At 50.2% G+C, this 22,107-nt stretch overlaps 1 protein-coding gene and 1 non-coding gene across 3 annotated transcripts in view; both read right to left on the minus strand.

Moving 5' to 3' along the window:
- The window catches only part of LOC140404344 (microtubule-associated protein 1A-like), a 197,743-nt gene that overhangs the window by 116,469 nt on the left and 59,167 nt on the right, over positions 1 to 22,107 (minus strand). The gene's annotated exons all lie outside the window — the stretch shown is intronic.
- Positions 21,306 to 21,497, minus strand: LOC140404516 (U2 spliceosomal RNA). The gene has a single exon (XR_011938524.1). It is a non-coding gene; the product is annotated as a U2 spliceosomal RNA (small nuclear RNA).

Genomic DNA, 22,107 nt, shown 5'->3' on the forward strand with positions numbered 1-22,107 from the left:
TGCGATGGTTAATGTGGGCCAGTGTACTGGGTATTTGAACCAGACAGGTATACCTCCGAGTGATTCACTCTGACCATCTGTTACTGGCTCCAGAACAGATAGACCCTCTCAGCACCAGCTGTAGGATCAATGCAACATATACTGCCAGTGCAAATTGAAAACATTAAGATATATGGGGGTCGGGGGTCAGTAGGGGGAGGGGAAGGAATGGCAAATTAATAAAATCTGCAGCAGCCAGGAAGAAAATTGAACCCCCCTTGCTCCAGATCCCTAACTTACAGCTGCTCCTGTACAATACCATTTCATTCTTGGTGATAGAAAGGTTTTTGTGTCAAGGTGTTAGTTGGTGCTCAGTTAATAGCGATGCTTGCCTCTGAGCCGCAAGATTCCTTTTCACGTCTCACTCCAGTGAGTGTAACAGTCGAGTGCAGCACTGAGGGAGGTCTGCACTAATAGAGGTGCCAGCTTTAGGATGGGACATTCGATTGAAGACACAAGTGCCCTGATTCAGTGGATTTAAAAGATCAGATGGCACTGTTTTAAAGAAGAGCAATGGAGTTAGAATCGTAGAATTTACAGTGCAGAAGGAGACCATTCGGCCCATCGAGTCTTCACCGGCTCTTGCAAAGAGCATCCTACTTTTTTTTTAATTTAGAGTACCCAATTTATTTTTTCCAATTAAGGGGCAATTTAGCGTGGCCAATCCACCTACCCTGCACATCTTTGGGTTGTGGGGGCGAAACCCACGCAAACACAGGGAGAATGTGCAAACTCCACACGGACAGTGACCCAGAGCCGGGATCGAACCTGGGACCTCAGCGCCTTGAGGCAGCAGTGCTAACCACTGTGCCACCGTGCTACCCCAGTTCCCCCTGATGTGTCGGCTCAATATTTATCCCCAGCTGACATCACTGAGATTATCTGGTCTCAATGTCACAAAATAAAACACCGATAATCTTGCTAATTGCAAGAGCTTTCTGTGTGCCGATTGGCTCCTACGTCACAACAGTGACTACATATCAACGGCTATCGTGCTCATGGTTGTGGGAGGTGCTACACGAATGCAAGACTTTCCTTTGTAATGTGATTGCACGAGAAAGGAAGTTCACCAGGATGTTGCCTGGGCTGGAGCATTTCAGCTAGGAAGAGAGGCTGGGATTGTTTTCCTTGGAGCAGGGAAGGCTGAGGGAGGACCTGATTGAGGTGGGTGTACAAAATTGAGGGACATAGCTAGGGTGGATAGGAAGAAACTGTTCCCTTTAGTGGAGGGGTCAATAATCAGGGTGCATAGATTTAAGGTAAGGAGGGGGGGAGATTTAGAGGGGATTTTAGGAAAAACCTTTTCGCCCAGAGAGTGGTGGGAATGGGGAACTCGCTGTCTTAAAGGGTGGTCGAGGCGGGAACCCTGACAATATTGAAAAGCATTTAGATGCGCACAGCAAATGCTAGAACGCACAAGGCTACAGACCAAGTGCTGAAAGGTGAGGTTAGAATAGATAGGTAGGGGCAGTGCGGTGGCGCAGTGGGTTAGCCCTGCTGCCTCACGGCGCCGAGGTCCCAGGTTCGATCCCGGCTCTGGGTCACTGTCCGTGTGGACTTTGCACATTCTCACCCTTTTTGCGTGGGTTTCGCCCCCACAACCCAAAAGATGTGCAGGGTAGGTGGATTGGCCACGCTAGATTGCCCCTTAATCAGACAAAAAAATTAATCGGGTACTCTAAAATTAAAAAAAAAAGAATAGATAGGCACTCGATGGCTGCCGCAGACATGATGGGCCGTAGGGTCTCGTTATGTGCTGTGAAACCCTGTGGCTCTTTAGCGCGGCCAGTGCATCGATGCATTTAACAAATCTCACCAGCCCTTTCTGAGAGGGGGTTGGGGCCGAGTGTCAAAGTCAGTCCACCCTCATTCAGAGTGGGGTAGCCCCCCCCCCCCCTCCAAACAGTCCCCAGTTGGTGTTCAGTACACTGGTGTAGAAACAGGGCCATTCTTAACTGCAGAGAGAGTGGGGTAGCCCCCCCCCCTCCAAACAGTCCCCAGTCGGTGTTCAGTACACTGGTGTAGAAACAGGGCCACTCTTAACCGCAGAGAGGATCTGCTAGGGCCGCTGATGCCTATCGGGTGATACAGGGGCACAGAGGCTCACTGTTGTGTTTGGAGGAAAGCCCCAGGGGGAAAAATGCTCTCAATTATTCAGTGAGATCTCAGCCAACCTGGCCTCATTATCCCCAGTGCAATTAAAAAGTAGTTAACATATCACTACATTGACGACGCTGCGATCTCACTCCAGAATGTCTCACGGTGTGACGCACCAAGAGTGTCTAGCATCAGCTCTGCTGCAGAAAATAGTTTAACGTCAGGTTGCTAACCATCCAGGGTTGTCCTGGAGTGTCCAGGAATTGGATATCAATCTCCTGGACGGCCTACAAGGGACACATTACTTTAAGATGAACGGTCTGCTTTATTTTTAAACACTTTTATTTACTAGTCATTAAAGTTTGGGCCATTAGTGGAATTAAAATCTGTTTGACTGGGTGGAGCGGTTGGAGATCAAATGATCAAACCTTCAAGAATACATCCAACCGGAGTTGGCAACTCGAGTTTATCGGGTGGAAATTGTTTTTTCTGCTATTCGTTAATGATGTTCCTGCCTGCTTCTGGACCACTTTCTGCCCAGGCCAAGATGGCTGTTCCAGGTGGTCGGGCACGTCACCAGGGCCTGATTTTTATAGCACAGCTGACAAAGAGTTGTCCACCTAAAGCCCCCATCAATGGGAGAAGGAAGTTAAATTCAATGAATCAATAAAACTGGTAGGGCATGGTGGTGCAGTGGTTAGCACTGCTGCCTCACGGCACTGGGGACCGGGGTTCGATCCTGGCCCTGGGTCACTGTCCGTGTGGAGTTTGCGCATTCTCCCCGTGTCTGCGTGGGTCTCACCCCCACAGCCCAAAAAGATACCTGACTGGATGATTCTTGGCTGACCGTCAAAGAAGCCCTGTTCTAAACAAGCCATGGAAGTGTTCAGATAGTTGGAAACAAAACACATATTGATAATTCCTCCAAAATAGTTCTGCCAAGGTTACTGGATATTAATCTGTGATGATTCTTGGGCACTCGAGAATAATCCTGGAGCGGCCTTAATCTCAAATAAAACCAACCTCGCATCCCAAAGCACTTCTCAGCCAATGAAGCTCTTTGAAAACGCAGTCACTGTTGCGATATACAAAACACAAAGAGCCAATTCATGGATTGCAAGCTCCCAAAAACAGCAGTGTGATAAAGACCATTTGTTTTTGTGATGTTAGTTGAGGGGGAATCTTCCTTGCTCGTTATTGTTGGGTAGCCATTTGCTGAGAGGGCTGATGGAGCTGCGACTTGCGAAGACAGTTGCCTCTGACACTGCAGCGCTCCTTCGGTATTGGACTAGACAGTGAAAGAGGGAGAGTTTTGGAGTGGGGCTTAAACCCACAGTCAGTGAGGGAATCAAAGGTTGTGGGAATAAAGCTGGAAAGTGGAGTTGAGGATTATCACATCAGATGATTACTGAATGGTGGAGCAGACTCGATGGGCCGAATGGCCTCCCTGCTCCTCTGTCCTTTCTAAAATTTGGTCAGGAGATGTGGGCGTCGCTGGTTGGGCCAGCATTAATTGCCCTTGATCTTGAATGGTTTGCTCGGCCATTTCAGAGTCAACCCCATTGCGGTGGGTCTGGAGTCACATGTAGGCCAGACCAGGTAAGGACGGCAGATTTCCTTCCCTAAATTACATTCGTGAATCATATGGGTTTTTAACGACAATCGACATGGTCATCATTAGACTTTTCAAATTCCACCATCTGCAGTGGCGGAATTTGAACCCGCGTCCCGAGAGCGTTACTCTGGGTCTCTGGATTACTAGCCCAGTGACAATGCCACTGCGCCACCCACCTCCCCTGGCCACTGTGTAGGGATGTCTACAGACAGATGCAGCGACAGAGCAACACACGCAGACTCAGACAAAGGCAGGCTGGGATAGAAATGGAGAGAGGGGTTGAACATGAATGAGAGATACAGACAGAAAGAGAGAGAGAGTGAGTGAGTGAGTGTGTGTGAGAGAGAGAGAGAGGGGAGAGAGCGAGAGAGAGTGAGAGAGATTGAGAGAGAGAGAAGAAAAAATCATTGAATCCCTAGAGTGCAGAAGGAGGCCATTCGGCCCATCAAGTCTGCACTGGCCCTCTGAAAGAGCAGCCCACCTTGACCCACTCCCCCGCCTCATCCCTGCCACCTAACCTGCACATCTTTGGACACTAAGGGGCAATTTAGCACAGCCAATTCACCTAACCTGCACATCTTTGGACTGTGGGAGGAGTGAAAGAGGGAGAGGGAGCTCTAATGTAATTAAATGCATCTCCTGAGTTGCTTTTTCTCAATATGTCGGCGATTGGAATATGTGACATTGGCAGGAACACCCAGTCTCCTGTTCAGCCTCTCAATGTGCCTCACACACGGTACAACCCTCCTGCTGCGAACAACAATGGAAATTGGGTTCGGCAACATCTCCTGCTCCTGATGCTAAAGCTGCCCCCAATCACTCAATCAGAATCATCGCTGCAACTAAATTTAGGCTCACAATGCAAATATTTTAAGAGATCAAAAATAAAATCACCTGCATTCCCAGAACAAAACATCACAACAGGGGAGGCTAGGAGACACGGAAAAGTAAAATCATTCTTGACAGTTAATAAATGTGCAGGTTTCTGAAAAACAAAGAACTTCAAAACTTGTTTAGCAAACACCAATCGAGCCCAACATCCCCGTGAGTCGATAGGTTAAAAGCTAAGCTCCGTGGATTTCTAGATCTTAAGGACATCAGGGATCTGAAGAAAATAGCATTGAGGTAGATGATTTGAATTATAGAATTTACAGTGCAGAAGGAGGCCATTCTGCCCATCACGTCTGCGCCGGCCCTTGGAAAGAGCATCCTACTTAAGCTTAACCCCACACTGTCACTCTATTCCCGTAACCCAGTAACTCTACCTAACCTTTGGACACCAAGCGGCAATTTAGCATGGCCAATCCAACTTTGGACTGTGGGAGGAAACCCACGCAGACACAGAGAGAACGTGCATACTCCACACAGACATGGGGAGAACGTGCAAACTCCACACAGACAGTCATCCAAGGCCTGAATTGAACTAGTGACCCTGGACCTGTGAGGCAGCAGTGCTAACCATTGTGCCACCCTGCCAACCCCATGACCTAGTTGAATGGTGCAGCAGGTTCGAGGGGCTGAATGGCCTATTCCTGCTCCTATGATACAGGACATTGCATGAGGACAGGACAGGACTGGTCTGGCTGTATCGTATATGCCACCATTTATAAACCGACCCTGCCCCTGAACTGGATTTTCATCCCCCACCCTGGGATTTGTAACGAGTTCAGTGGGAACAGAGCCAGGATCAGAAAATGGAAGCAGTTCGATTTGAGCTGACTCACTGTTAGAAGGGGGCAGGGTGTGAGAAGTGTTGTTCCCTGGCTGTGAATAGGGAGCTGTTAACCGTCTCTCATTATTCCATTCGTAGACACACAGATGACAGGAAAGGGTCTCAGTTGGCTGTTCTCTTTGCAACCGAGTTGATAAATTGACTGCTTTTTAAAAGAAAACTGACTTTGTTTGGTGGTACAAACCTTGAGTTGAATGACCCCTACACCCCTACACCCCGAGGATAGGTTTCGTGAAAAAAATCACATACTGTCAAAGCTTTCCGCCTTGTACGCATCAGATAAATTCAGAATACCAGGTGCTGGATTCTCCGGTCCTCCAGCTGCGTGTTTCCCGGCGGCGGGAGATGGCGTGCCATTTGCTGGTTCCGGGATTCCCTGTTCCCGCCACTGTCAATGGCATTTCCCATTGAAGACACCCCGTGCTGCTGGTGGGACCAAATTCCAAAGGGAACCAACAATTCATAATACATGATAAGAGAGTGCCGATTGGCGGGCAAGGGGCTCTACGAATCAGAGTCCCCTTGCCAACCAATCAGCGCTCTCTTCCCGTGCAGTATAAATTGTTGTTCTCTTTGTATTTGGTATTTTGCAAATCTGTTCTGATGAGTGCAAGACAAAAAGCTTCAACAGCATGTCTCCTTTTTTAGCAAAGCTGATCCTCATATTTATTGTTAATTTCCCATTTATGGGCAGCACGGTGGCGCAGTGGGTTAGCCCTGCTGTCTCACGGTGCCGAGGTCTCAGGTTCGATCCCGGCTCTGGGTCACTGTCCGTGTGGACTTTGCACATTCTCCCCATGTTTGCGTGGGTTTCGCCCAAAAAGATGTGCAGGCTAGGTGGATTGGCCACGCTAAATTGCCCCTTAATTGGAAAAAATTAATTGGGTACTCTAAATTTTTTTTTAAAATCCCCATTTATTATGTCATAAAGCAGCCGTTCCAGGTCCCACGTGACTATCCTGGTCTGGGAATATATCATGGATCTCTCTCCCTAACACTATCGGAGGAGTATCTTCAACAGACAGACTGCAGCAGGCTCCCACAGTCCAAAGATGTGCAGGTTAGGTGGATTGGCCATGATAAATTGCCCTTATTGTCCAAAATTGCCCTTAGTGTAGGGTGGAGGTGTTGACTTTGGGTAGGGTGCTCTTTTCAAGAGCTGGTGCAGACTCAATGGGCTGAATGGCCTCCTGCACTGTAAATTCAATGATAATCTATGATTAATCTATGATTAATCTAGGACAAAGGTTTGGCACAACATCGTGGGCTGAAGGGCCTGTTCTGTGCTGTATTTTTCTATGTTCTATGTTCTTTTTAAAAATAAATTTAGAGCACCCTATTCTTTTTTTTTCTAATTAAGGGGCAATTTAGCGTGGCCAATCCACCTACCCTGCACATCTTTGGGTTGTGGGGGTGAAACCCACGCAAACACGGGGAGAATGTGCAAACTCCACGCGGACAGTGACCCAGGGCTGGGATCGAACCCGGGACCTCGGCGCCGTGAGGCAGCAGTGCTAAGGATAAGTCCTACCCCCACCTTCTCAAGGGCATCCATTTGGCTTTGTAAATATTGGGGTGTTGAATACAAAGATAGTGGGCTGGATTCTCCAATTCTGGGGCCATGTCCCCACGCCGGCGGTGGCATTTTACGCCAGGAAACTGACGCCAAACAGCCACCGGTTCCCCGGTTTGCTGGGGGCCAGCAGGACGGCAGCACAGAGCACCCAGTTCCTGATACGCCCCGGAGAATTGGCAGGTCCGTGGGCGCGGCCTCCAGCGGCCATGCCGTGCTCCATGGCGGATGCCGCTCGCAGACGTGGCCTGCGAAATAGTCCCCCCCCCCCTTCGGCTGGCTCGCGCGCCCCGGACCGCCCCACCAAAGTGCCCCCAGCCCCGAATGATGCCTCCCGTACCCGCGGAACGGTCCTCCCCCGACTGTGGCGGCGCTGGACTGAGTCCGCAGCCGCCACGGTGAGTTCCCGACGGATGGGACCACACGTGTCAGAGCATCAGGGGGCGGGCATCAGGCAATGGCCGCTTTGGAGGGTGGGGAGCAGGCGAAACCGGCGCCGCCCCCAATTCGGTCGTGAAATGTGATTCTCCAGCCATTCAGCATTGGTGATTGGATAATCCAGCCCAGTGGAGTCACATCAAAACTTAGGAACATCCTTTACAAATCTCTGGTTAAGCTGCAGCCGGATCAAAGTGCCGTGTTGTGGGTAACACACTGAAGGGAGTATTTTGAGGGCATGGAGAGGGTGCAGAGGAGATTTCTTAGCATGGTGCTGTTGGTGAGCGATTTGAGTTCGAGAGGCTAACTCAAGGTTCGGTGGGGTTACTGGGTTACAGATTGAGATAATTCCCCTCAGTGCAGAAGTGATGGCGAGGGAAGCGTTGAAAATAATGAAGGCCTTAGCTAGAGCAAGCGGGAGGAGATTGTGACCTCTGGAGCGTGGATCCAGAGTTGACCAATTGAAAGAATGGAAATGAGGAGTATGTTATCCTTTTGCACCGAGGGTTGTTAAGATCCTGGACATGCTACCTGAGACGGTGATCGAACCAGATTCCAGAGAAACCTTCGAAAGAATAGATAGTGGAAGAGGTTGAATTTACCAGGAACATGGAGAGAAGGCAGGCGTGTGGGAATAAACGGCATAGCTCTGACAAAGAGCTGACACAGAGACAATGGGCTGAATGGCATCCGTCTATGTTGGACAGGATCCTGTAGGGACTGGCAATAAACATCAGCCCCTATCTCGAGGATCAGCAAAGAGGCAGCTAATTTATCAACTAAACTGTAAAGCGATTCTTCCAATTTATCCGAATACTGAGAAACGGTTAACAGCTCCCTATTCACAGCCAGGGAACAACACTGCTCACATCCTGCCCCCTTCTAACAGTGAGTCAGCTCAAATAGAACTGCTTCCATTTTCTGATCCTGGCCCTGTTCCCACTGAACTCGTAACAACTCCCAGTCACGTCTCCACCTCTCTCAGCAAGCAACTCTCCCGACAGGTTCAATCTCCCTTCACACTCAGCATCACATTCAACCCTGCTAACAGACAGCTTGAGCCCTCTCCAGCTCGGTGCGGTCCTGTCTCTCTGCAGTTATCTCCCAGAGCCCGTTCCTCAGCCTCTCTCTCTGTTCACTTCTCACTCTTCCACCAAAAGAAACACTTCGCAAGCAAGAAATTGTAAAGATTAGAATTTTGAGATGCTTAAGAAAGCAAACAAGTGACAATTTAATGTCCCACGTTTATTAAAGACATGCATTTATATCGAGCTTTTCACAATCTTAAGACGCACGCTATAGCCAATGATGTATTTCTGAAGTGTACTGACAGTTGAAATGTGGCAGCCAATTAGCGTACAGCAAGCTCTCACAAACATTATACTAACTGGATCATCTTTTTTCCTGACGTTAATTGAGGATTAAACATTGTCCAGGGAACACGGCGGAACTCCCCTGCTTTTCAGGACACTGTCTCTGGACCCGCCCCTCCGGGAGCAGACAGGACTTTTAATAATCTTTATTGTCACAAGTAGGCTTACATTAACACTGCAATGAGGTTACTGTGAAAAGCCCCTAGTCACCACAGTCCGGCGCCTGTTCGGGTACACAGAGGGACAATTCAGAATGTCCAATTCACCCAACAACACGTGTTTCGGGACTTTGTGGGAGGAAACCGGAGCGCCCGGAGGAAACCCACGCAGACACGGGGAGAACGTGCAGACTCCGCACTGACCCAAGCCGGGAATCGAACCTGGGACCCTGGCGCTGTTTAACAGCTCATTAGGAAGATGGTGGCTCTGGCGGTGCGGCACGTCACTGGAGCTGTCAGCTTGCTCTTGTGGTCATGTTTCTGGACTGGAACTTCAACCCGCAACATTCAGCCACAGTTGCCACCTCACTGGGTGAGGGTGGGTGGGTAATCTCAGTCCATGTCCAATTTCACTTTAAGACGTCACAGGATGGTTGTTGTGAGGATTGGAAAATTCATTACCTGCTGTATTTGTGTTGAGTCTTTTTACCTTTTCCTGTCAGGTAGATAAGGAAGGACAAAGACCAAAGGGCTTTATACACTCACGTAAATATATCTATACATGTTTTTGCTCATTTATTCCATATAAATCTCCCATTTTAAAATGTTTTCCCAATTTAAAATGTTTTCCCAATTAAGGGGCAATTTAGCGTGGCCAATCCACCTGCCCTGCACATCTTTGGGTTGTGGGGGCGAAACCCACGCAAACACGGGGAGAATGTGCAAACTCCACACGGACAGTGACCCAGGATCGAACCCGGATCCTCGGCGCCGTGAGGCAGCAGAGCTAACCGCTGTGCCACCGTGCCACCCCCTACCCATTTCCAAAATGTAAATTTGACCTACTTGGGCCCAGTTCTTGCTGGATCCACTGGGGACCTCCCAGCCTTTTCCCATTCAGATGATGCTCCTGGCCATGGCACCTCTGCTGTTAATTGAGGACCTCGGAATGAACTGGCTCGGGCAATTTTCTTCCTTTAAGGAGTACAGGATGAAGCAATTCCCAGAGTGAAGAAGTCCACAATGGAAATTCAAGGGTATTTGATACGTAGCCCAATTCAACTGCCTCTTTTTCTCCACAACTCTCCTGTTGTTTGTCGAGTCCCTGCGAGGGGACTGAGGCCCAGTCCTGTCTGAATCCACACAGTGAGGGTCTCGTGATTACCTGCTGAAGGAGGCTAGACCCTGCTTCATACTCAGAACACGCACTTGTGCAAGTTCCAATGAAGACTCTGTGGCTTGTACGTTTGGAATGTTCCTGGTTCAATCACTCACTTTGATAGTTCATCTAGCCTGGTTCACAGAGCAGCTGGTGCATTGTCTCTGGTTGGAGTAGTTGCCAACTCTAATCAGGTTAGTTGCCATCCCTAGTTAGGGTAGTTAGCTCTCCCGATCGCCAAGAGAACTGCTGTCTGAAAATGTAGTGTAAGGAGGCCTCTGCCTCCCATTGGCAACTGGAAAAAGATTTGCCGTTGCACGTCAAGACCTCAAAATGCTTTACACCAAATTGCTTAAATGCACCCACTGCTCTAATGTAGAAAAACACGGAAGCCAATTTGTGCACAGCAAGATCCCGCAAATAGCAATGACTCAGACGACTTGTTTAGGTGATGTTGAGCTGGGGGGTAAATATTGGGCAGGACAGCAAGGAGCCATTTCCTGCTCTTCTTACCAAGAATGCCGTGGGACTGTCACTGACACCTCGAGGGGGCGGACAAGAGCTTCAGTTTAACACCTGATCTGAAGGGTGTCTCCCTGTGTACCGTGCTGGGAATGTCAGCCCTGGATTCTGTACGCAAGCAGCCGTGATTCTCTGACACAGGAGAGGGAGCGAGTCGCTGATCGAGTAAGGGCTGACTCCTTTTTGGAACCAGTCCCTCCTTTGCTGCAGTGACCTGGGCCACTGAGAGAGCCGGACTGACCGTTCTCTCCGACGTAATGAAGAATTTAACCTTTACATTTTCAGAATCGCTTTGCATTACTCTTACAGGGTGTTACCTCTATCTAGACAACCTCAACGAGAAGATAACGACACACAACGTGCAAGGCCCAGGGCCCCTATAGCCTCTTCTTCAAATGCTTTGTTCAAACCTCAGTCCATGTTTGGGTCAGTGAATCGATTAACCGAAACTGTTGGAGAGGCAGCTGTTTTTTTTATTTGGAGATTGTGACCTTTGACCTGTCCCCTGCCCACTCATTGATCGGACTTTTATCTTTGGCCATCAGTCATTGGGCAGGCTGCGCAGGGCAACCTCTGACCTCTGTCACACATTGAACGTTTTCAACAGACGTTCGTCTTTAATGGTGGGGCTGGAGAAACTTCCGGAAGACTTTCAGCCTGTCCTGAGATTCAGATAATGGGGCCCCCCCCCCCAATGAAAGCTTCCCAAATGCCAGTTTCAAACCTCCTGAAATTGGAAGGGTTTCCTTTGGAACATTTGCAAGCAGATAACAGGTCATTCACAGAGTTAGTTGTGATGCAGCACCTTCACCTCAACCAGGATAAGTTAATCACAGCAAAAATATTCAAAAAGGGAATTGGATTGTTATCTAAAAGGGAAGAATTTGCAGGGTTATGGGGAAAAAGCGGGAGAATAGCAGCAATGGGCGGCGTGGTAACACTGCGGTTACCACTGTTGCTTCACAGCGCCGGGGTCCCAGGTTCGATTCCCCGCTGGGTCACCGTCTGTGCAGAATCTGCACGTTCTCCCCGTGTGTGCGTGGGATTCCTCCGGGTGCTCCGGTTTCCTCCCACAGTCCAAAGACGTTCAGGTTAGGTGGACTGGCCGTGCTGAATTGCCCTCAGTGTCTAACAAGGTTGGGTGGGGTTACTGGGTTCTGGGTGGAGGTGTGGGATTAAGGAGGGTGCTCACTCCAAGGGCTAGTGCAGACTCCATGGACCGAATGGCCTCCTCCTCCACTGTAACAATTAGACCAGAAGAAGTAGGAGCCACAACTGTTTGTAAATATGAGAAAAACCAATAAAAAGATTTTTTTTTAAAAAAAGACGTAGGAGCCGAAGTGGGCCATTCAGCCCATCACATCTGCTCTGCCATTCAATGAGATCATGAACGATCTGATGTGATAATGCTTAACTCCACTTATCCCCATAACCCTCGAAACCGTCACTGATTAAAAATCGGCCTCTCTCAGCCTTGAACATAATTAGCCACCCAGCTTCTGCAGCTCTCTGTGGTAAAAAATTCAACCGATTCATTACCCACAGAGAAGAAATTCCCTCACTCTGAGATTCTGCCCTCTGGTCCTAGACTCTCCCACAAGGGGAAACGACCTCTCAGCATTTACCCTGTCAATCCCTCTGAGCATCCGACATGTCTCAATAAGGTCGCCTCTCAGGGCAGCACGGTGGCGCAGTGGGTTAGCACTGCTGCCTCACGGCGCCGAGGTCCCAGGTTCGATCCCGGCTCTGGGTCACTGTCCGTGTGGAGTTTGCACATTCTCCCCGTGTCTGCGTGGGTTTCACACCCACAACCCAAAGATGTGCAGGGTAGGTGGATTGGCCACGCTAAATTGCCCCTTAATTGGAAAAAAAAATGAATTGGGTACTCTAAATTTATTTTTTTTAAAATAAGGTCACCTCTCGTCCTCCTCAACTCCATGATATTGAGACTTAACTGGAGGGGCTGTTTAGCACAGGGCTAAATCGCTGACTTTGAAAGCAGACCAAAACAGGCCAGCAGCACGGTTCAATTCCCGTACCAGCCTCCCCGAACAGGCACCGGAATGTGGCGACTAGGGACTTTTCACAGTAACTTCATTTGAAGCCTACTTGTGACAATAAGCGATTTCCATTTCAATATGTTGTGGGATGGGCGGGGGAATCGATGTCAGAGCTCACTGGAGGGTCTCTCTGGCCCACTTTCAAAATTTGGCAAAATTGTGAACACATCTAATAAACTTTGCCTTAACTTTCTCCGTCCCAGGGAGGATTGGACCACCTTCTCTTCTTCCTTCAGCTCATCGGCACTTTGATGCTTGTTTCTTAACCGCGGCAGGTCTGAGCCCTGCGGAGTCCAAACACTCGGTATACACAGGCCGTCAGAGCCAGTGGATCCATCGTCGAGTTGGAGCCCTGCACCACAAGGGGCCCAGTGACTCACTGCAAGCAGCACTTTCACTGACCATCAATACAGATGTTGGAAGATTAGATTTGTTGTGGAATGCAGTTGTTGACACTGTCTGGCTTTGTCACCAGATGTCCAAGGATAGGCTCAGCAGCAGAGCTCCTGATTCTAGAGACTGAGGCCTTGCGGCACCTGCTTCATAGACCTGTCGCACAGAAAGAGGTCATTTGGCCCGCCATGTTTGAACCAGCTCTCTGCAAGAGCAACTCATCCATTCCCTCACCCCTGCCCTTTTCCCGTACCCCCTGCAGAGTTTCACTTAAAGAACAAAGAACAATGCAGCACAGGAACGGGCCCTTCGGCCCCTCCAAGCCCGTACCGGTCATGATACCACCCATGGCCGAAACCCTCAGCGCTTCCTTGTGCCGTATCCCTCTATACCCATCCTATCCGCGTGTTTGTCGAGATGCCTTTTGAACGCCGTTAATGTATCTGCTTCCACAGCCTCCCCTGGCAACGCGTTCCAGACACTCACCACCCTCTGCGTAAAAAACCTGCCTCGCACATCTCCTCTAAACATTCCCCCACGGACCTTAAACCTATGTCCCCTGGTTTTTCCCCCACGGACCTTAAACCTCCACCCTGGGAAAGAGTGCCTGCCCATCCACTCTATCCATGCCCCTCATAATCTTGTTGACCCCTATCAGGTCACCCCTCATCCTCTGTCTTTATTTTTTTTCCAATTAAGGGGCAATTTAGCGTGGCCAATCCACCCGCCCTGCACATCTTTGGGTTGTGGGGGTGAAACCCACACAGACACGGGGAGAATGTGGAAACTCCACACGGACAGTGACCCAGGGCCGGGATTCGAACCCGGGTCCTCAGCGCCGCAGTCCCAGTGCTAACCACTGCGCCACATGCCGCCCTACCTCCATCTTTCTAATGAAAACAGTCCGAGTCTATCCAGCCTCTCCGCAGAGCTAACACCCTCCAGACCAGGCAACATCCTGGTAACCCTCCTCTGCACCCTCTCCAATGGCCCAATACAATGGGGGTTGTTGTAATGTCTCGTTTGAAAGACACCACCTGCACCAGTGTCGCACATCCCCCCCCCCCTCGGGGCCACATCGGGGGTGCCAGGCTAGATCCGGTACTCGGGTCTCGGGAGAGGAACCCGGTCGCCGGGACACTGGCACTGGACTGGGGCTGACACCAGCTCGTGCGGAGTTTCCCGAGACCAGCAGCGGCAGCGATGTGACTGAGTGAACCTTACCAGGCAGCGGAACAGCAAGCCACAGTGAGTCATCGCCCTTTTCAGAAACTCGCAGACCCAAAGTGGTCTTGGCGGTCACTTAAATGTTTTGTTGATTTCACAGAGTAATTGTCACCACAGCAAGTCTGTAAATAGCAGTGGTGACCAAACAGGCTGCTGCCTGACGAACTGATTTGCTCCCACTTTCGGAATAAACAGTCCCCTTCCCACCCCCAGCCCCCCCCCCCCCCCCCCCCACCCCCACCCCACCCCACCCACAACTCTCTCTCTCGCTCCCCCCACTCTCTCTCCTCTCTCTGACTGTCGATTTCTATAAATAACAGCATGTTTAACCATCTCCATTTCTAAGGCAGTGACTCACCCCCTGTGCACAATTGTCGACTGGCCCTGCAATCTGATCACACACAATGTACACAAGTGATTCGTGGCTCAGTGAGTAGAAAATCTCACCTCTCAGTCAGAAGATCATGGGGTTAATATCCCCACCTCAGTGACCCTAGGACATACTTCAGCCTGATGGTTCCAGGGTCAGTACTGAGGGAGTGCTGTACTGTCAGAGGGTCAGTACTGAGGGAGTGCTGCACTGTCAGAGGGTCAGTACTGACGGAGTGCTGCACTGTCAGCGGGTCAGTACTGAGGGAGTGCCGCACTGTCAGAGGGTCAGTACTGAGGGAGCACCGCACTGTCAGAGAGTCAGTACTGAGGGAGTGCTGCACTGTCAGAGGGTCAGTACTGAGGGAGTGCCGCACTGTCAGAGGGTCAGTGCTGAGGGAGTGCTGCACTGTCAGAGGGTCAGTACTGAGGGAGTGCCGCACTGTCAGAGGGTCAGTACTGAGGGAGCGCCGCACTGTCAGAGGGTCAGTGCTGAGGGAGTGCTGCACTGTCAGAGGGTCAGTACTGAGGTAGTGCTGCACTGTCAGAGGGTCAGTGCTGAGGGAGTGCTGCACTGTCAGACAGTCAGTACTGAGGGAGTGCTGCACTGTCAGAGGGTCAGTACTGAGGTAGTGCTGCACTGTCAGACAGTCAGTACTGAGGGAGTGCCGCACTGTCAGAGGGTCAGTACTGAGGGAGTGCCACACTGTCAGAGGGTCAGTACTGAGGGAGTGCTGTACTGTCAGAGGGTCAGTACTGAGGGAGTGCCGCACTGTCAGAGGGTCAGTGCTGAGGGAGTGCTGCACTGTCAGAGGGTCAGTACTGAGGGAGTGCCGCACTGTCAGAGGGTCAGTACTGAGGGAGCGCCGCACTGTCAGAGGGTCAGTGCTGAGGGAGTGCTGCACTGTCAGAGGGTCAGTACTGAGGTAGTGCTGCACTGTCAGACAGTCAGTACTGAGGGAGTGCCGCACTGTCAGAGGGTCAGTACTGAGGGAGTGCCACACTGTCAGAGGGTCAGTACTGAGGGAGTGCCGCACTGTCAGAGGGTCAGTACTGAGGGGGGTGCTGCACTGTCAGAGGGTCAGTACTGAAAGAGTGCTGCACTGTCAGAGGGTCAGTACTGAGGGAGTGCTGCACTGTCAGAGGTTCAGTACTGAGGAAGTGCTGCACTGTCAGAGGGTCAGTACTGAGGGAGTGCTGCACTGTCAGAGGGTCAGTACTGAGGGAGCGCTGCACTGTCAGAGGGTCAGTACTGAGGGAGTGCCGCACTGTCAGAGGGTCAGCACTGAGGGAGTGCTGCACTGTCAGAGGGTCAGTACTGAGGGAGTGCCGCACTGTCAGAGGGTCAGTACTGAGGGAGCGCTGCACTGTCAGAGGGTCAGTACTGAGGGAGTGCCGCACTGTCAGAGGGTCAGCACTGAGGGAGTGCCGCACTGTCAGAGGGTCAGTACTGAGGGGGGTGCTGCACTGTCAGAGGGTCAGTACTGAAAGAGTGCTGCACTGTCAGAGGGTCAGTACTGAGGGAGTGCTGCACTGTCAGAGGTTCAGTACTGAGGAAGTGCTGCACTGTCAGAGGGTCAGTACTGAGGCAGTGCCGCACTGTCAGAGGGTCAGTACTGAGGGAGTGCCGCACTGTCAGAGGGTCAGTACTGAGGCAGTGCCGCACTGTCAGAGGGTCAGCACTGAGGGAGTGCTGCACTGTCAGAGGGTCAGTACTGAGGGAGTGCCGCACTGTCAGAGGGTCAGTACTGAGGGAGTGCTGTACCTCCCTGTCGCCGGGGTGTTACTGAGGGTGGGCTACAGTGCTGGGAGTGCCACATTTTGGGTTTGTCATTAAACTGAGGCCTTGGGTACTCCTCCCTCAGGGAATGAAGCCTGTGTTTCGATTGGCCTGTGTGGCTGCCTGAGAGAGGATGGGTCTGATAAAGTGGATCTAAATTGTGCTCATTGCCAAAAGGGCTGAGGAACATCTTTGACATTATAAATCCAATTCTAATCTAGTGACTCATCATATGTTTAATATTGTGATTGGATCCAAGCCATTGAGAAATTCAGAACAAACTCCTTTTCCCAGAGACGGTGAGAATGGGAACCTATTACCTCAGGGAGTGGTTAAGGTGGAGATTATAGATTTTCTCTTGGGGCAGCAGGATAAAGGAGAAAGGGTTAGAAGGTTCTGCCAATGGGGGCGAGATGAAGAGAATGGGGAGACATAGGGAGGGAGCGATAGAGAGAGGGAGAGTGAGAAACACAGAGAGTGAGAGATTGTCTTGAAGCAAGCACTTGGAGAGGCCTCAGTGGAAATGGAGATTCCTGAAGCAACATCAGCGACAATGACATCAGCCTGACTGCAAAATGCTGCAAATACCATCTCGGAGAATTGCACAACCACTATCAACCGAAATCAACCAAATTCTTAATAAAACTCAAAATGAGGAGGATGAGGCCTGATGGTGCTCCACCTGGTGGTCAGGCCAGGAACCACAGGTTTGTGTTTTACCAAGTGTACCTCAGTCTCGGGTTTATGAATCTCAGGTTTATGTTGGCTAACACAGCAGTTATCCTGTACCCACAAATAGTACAAAAAAGTGCAGCACAGGAACAGGCCCTTCGGCCCTCCAAGCCATGCTGCCCGTCTAAACTACAATCTTCTACACTTCCTGGGTCTGTATCCCTCTATTCCCATCCTATTCATGTATTTGTCAAGATGCCCCTTAAATGTCCCTATCGTCCCTGCTTCCACCACCTCCTCCGGTAGCGAGTTCCAGGCACCCACTACCCTCTGTGTAAAAAACTTGCGTCGTACATCTACTCTAAACCTTGCCCCTCGCACCTTAAACCTATGCCCCCTAGTAATTGACTCTTCCACCTTAGGAAAAAGTTTCTGACTATCCACTCTGTCCTCATAAGTTTGTAGACTCCTATCAGGTTGCCCCTCCCTCAACCTCCGTCGTTCCAGTGAGAACAAACCGAGTATATTCAACCTCTCCTCATAGCTAATGCCCTCCATACCAGGCAACATCTTGGTAATTCCCTTCTGCACCCTCTCTAAAGCCTCCACATCCTTCTGGTAGTGTGGCGACCAGAATTGAACACCATACTCCAAGTGTGGCCTAACTAAGGTTCTATACAGCTGCAACATGACTTGCCAATTTTTATACTCAATGCCCCGGCCAATGAAGGCAAGCATGCCGTATGCCTTCTTGACTACCTTCTCCACCTGTGTTGCCACTTTCAGTAACCTATAGAATTTTAGAATCATAGAATTTACAGAGCAGAAGGTGGCCATTCGGCCCATCGAGTCTGCACCGGCTCTTTGAAAGAGCACCCTACCTAAGCCCACACCTCCACCGTATCCCCATAACCCAGTAACCCCACCCAACACTAAGGGCAATTTTGGACACTAAGGGCAATTTATCACGGCCAATCCACCTAACCTGCACATCTTTGGACTGTGGGAGGAAACCGGAGCACCCGGAGGAAACCCACGCAGACACGGGGAGAACGTGCGGACTCCGCACAGACAGTGACCCAAGCCGGGAATCGAACCTGGGACCCTGGAGCTGTGAAGCAATTGTGCTAACCACCATGCTACCGTGCTGCCCCAAGTGTGCTACCTGTGTCCCTGTTCACCCAGATCTCTCTACCTATCAATACTCTTAAGGATTCTGCCATTTACTGTTTATTTCCCACCTATATTAGTACAATACTGAAATATGCGTCCGGTTAATGTGCGCTTTCCCTGTGAGGCGGATAGAGAGAGGAATCTTAAGCCTGGACATCACAGCTCAGATTTGCAATTAAAGAGCACCATTCAGAGACTCACCTTTTAAAGTGTAGTCAATGTTGTAATGTAGGAAATGCAGCAGCCAAATTGTGTACAGGAAGATCCCACAGATAACAACGTGATAATAGAATCACAGAAATGGTTACAACATAGAAGGAGGCCATTCAGCCCATCAGGTCGGTACCAGCCTTCAGCAAGGACGGTTCACCCGGTCCCACTTCCCAGTTTTCTCCCCATATCCCTGCAAATCTTTCTTCTTCCGATAATGATCCACTTTGCTCTTCAAGGCCTCAATTGAACCTGCCTCCACCACACTCAGGCAGCGCATTCCAGATGCTAATGATGCGCTGCGTATCAAAGTTATTCCTCTGGATCTCCATCCTTCCCCCAATGGGAACGGTTTATCTATTTGCCAATGGAATAATAGTGACTGCATTTCAAAACGACCAGACCATCTGCTTCAGTGATGCTGGTTGAGGGAGGAACGTTGGCCAGGACATGGGGCATGGACTATTATTTAAATGGTAAAAAATTGCAGCATTCTGCTGTGCAGAAGGACCTGGGTGTCCTTGTGCATGAATCGCAAAAAGTTGGTTTGCAGGTGCAGCAGGTAATTAAGGCGGCAAATGGAATTTTACCCTTCATTGCTAGAGAGATGGAGTTTAAAAGGAGAGAGGTTATGTTGCAGCTGTATAGGGTGCTGGTGAGGCCACACCTGGGCACTGTGTACAGTTTTGGTCTCCTTACTTGAGAAAGGACGTACTGGCACTGGAGGGGGTGCAGAGGAGATTCACTCGGTTGATTCCGGAGTTGAGAGGATTGGCTTATGAGGAGAGACTGAGTAGACTGGGACTATATTCATTGGAATTTAGAAGAATGAGGGGGAGTCTTGTGGAAACATATAAAATTAGGAGGGGAATAGATAGGATAGATGCGGGCAGGTTGTTTCCACTGGCGGGTGAAACTAGAATAAGGGGGAGCAGATTTAGGACCGAGTTTAGGAGGAACCTCTTCACCCAAAGGGTTGTGAATCTGTGGAATTCCTTGCCCAGTGAAACAGTTGAGGCTCCTTCATTAAATGTTTTTAAGATAAAGATAGATAGTTTTTTGAAGAATAAAGGGATTAAGGGTTATGGTGTTCGGGCCGGAAAGTGGAGCTGAGTCCACAAAAGATCAGCCATGATCTCATTGAATGGCGGAGCAGGCTCGAGGGACCAGATGGCCGACTCCTGCTCCTAGTTCTTATGTTCTTATGAATAACTCCTGGACTCTGATTTGTTATGTTGTAGGTGTAACATAAGCGGTTTCCTTGTGGTGCACTTGACAAAGGAAGGTTCAGACGTGGAGATAACTTCAACACATTTATTAAACTCTTTACACTTCTATTACTCGGGTTCGACACTGCTGTAGGCAGCACGGTAGCACAGTGGTTAGCACAATTGCTTCACAGCTCCAGGGTCCCAGGTTCAATTCCGGCTTGAGTCACTGTCTGTGCGGAGTCTGCACATCCTCCCCGTGTGTGCGTGGGTTTCCTCTGGGTGCTCCGGTTTCCTCCCACAGTCCAAAGATGTGCAGGTTAGGTGGATTGGCCATGATAAATTGCCCTTCGTGTCCAAAATTGCCCTTAGTGTTGGGTGGGGTTACTGGGTTATGGGGATAGGGTGGAGGTGTTGACCTTGGGTAGGTGCTCTTTCCAAGAGCCGGTGCAGACTCCTGCACTGTAAATTCTGTGATAATCTGTGCTAATCCTACTATAGCTACCCAGACTGACTAACCAGTTGTTGCAATCCACGTGGTGGGTGTAATATTGGATCAACCCTGTGTCTGTTCTCACTGACTGTCTCCACTGGAAAGAGGCAGATCATGTGTGTGGTGTCCTTTATATATGGGTTGGTGTAATGCCCTCCTGTGGTCGTGTCACCTCTGTGTGTATCGTGAATGTCCATTGGTCGCGTCCTATCTAACTGATCAATTGGTTGAGTGTGTGTGGGTGATGTCTTTGGTGCTCCCTCTAGTGTCTAGCTAGCCTACATGCATTTACATTGATGCACATCACCACAGACTCATCTTTAGAATACAGGCTGTGCCATCTTCCATATCCACCTGAGAGGGTATCATCTGAAAGACAGTACCTCTAACGGTGCAGCACTCCCTCGGTACTGCAGTGGGAGCGTCAGCCAGGGTTACCTGCCCCAATCCTGGAGTGAGACTTGAAATCGCAACCTTGTGAGATTGCCAACTACTGAGCCCCTAAATAAGATAGCATGGGTGACATATTTATAGTAGGCTTATAAGTAATAACACCATCCATCTCAGCAATATGCGGAAAGGAGAGGGGAGTGAAGGGAGAGGAGGAGAGAGTGAGGGAGGGGGGGGAGAGAATCCTGGACTAGGCTGCTAGGATAGAATAGTGAGAGTGTTCCTTTGTTGGAATGCTGTATTGGAATGTAATTATTTGGTGCAAAGGGGCTGGATCACCGTACGCAGCTCTGCAAACAGCTGGTCACAAAAGAACATCGGAACTGGGTCAGACATTGAGGTTAGAACCACATTGGTCACGCAACATCTTGTTTTTTTCTCCTTGTTTTCAAATCCCCCTCTACCGTCTTTCCTCACTTCAATCTCGGTGATCATTTCCAGCCCGTCAACCCTCCAGGATATCTACTTCCTCTGATTCTGGCCTCTTGCGCATCCCCAATCTTATTCATTGGTGGCTGAGCCTTCAGCTGCTGGGGCCGAGTTCTCGAATTTCCCTCTCTTTTGTTTTTTTGCACCATTCCTGGAGATACCGCAACGTCGGGTCGATGCGAGGAGCGGACGGAGCAATCCCCCAGTCCACCTCCCTGCTCCAAAAATCAATTCAATATATGGTCCCCAGACAAGGGACATCCCAGACATTAAAACTGAAAAAAACAGAAACTACACTTGATCTTAGCCAAAAGGCCGAGAAGCGATTCGAATTTCCCTCTGTGCACCTCCCTGCCTCTCTATCGCTGCCGAACTCCTTCTCCAAGCTTTTAGTCACCTGACCTATCTCCTTATGTGGCTCGGTGTCACGCTCTGCTTAATGACGCTCCTGTGAAGCCACCTTGGGATGTTTCTGCCGCGCTCAGAGGTGCTATATAAATGTAAGGTGTTGCTGCGAATGTGCCGGGATTCTCCAGCCATTGGGATTCTCTGTCCCCGCCGGGAGTGCACTCTCGCCCGTGGGATTCCCGGCGGCGTGGGGTGGCTTCAATGGGAAATCTCATTGACGAGCGGCGACAGCAGAGAGCCCCGCACCAGCGAATGGCAGGCAGGCGAGGAACACGGGGCTGAGGGAGCAGAGCTTCCCTCCCATGGGTCATCACACACGGCCTGGTTGTGACCAGCGCTACTAATTCAGGACACGGGGGGGGGGGGGGGGGGTTATGTGGAGAAAATAACAGATACGTATAGGAGGGGGGAACAAGTCAACAGATATGTAAATTATATACCTCTAATGCCTCTCAGTCCTGATGAAAGGTCATCGCTGATGAAGGTTACCCCTGCTCACGGTCGGCGAACGTACCCAGCATTTTCTGGT

Source organism: Scyliorhinus torazame, chromosome 30 (assembly GCF_047496885.1).
Source record: "Scyliorhinus torazame isolate Kashiwa2021f chromosome 30, sScyTor2.1, whole genome shotgun sequence".
In the NCBI taxonomy this organism is placed as follows: domain Eukaryota; kingdom Metazoa; phylum Chordata; class Chondrichthyes; order Carcharhiniformes; family Scyliorhinidae; genus Scyliorhinus; species Scyliorhinus torazame.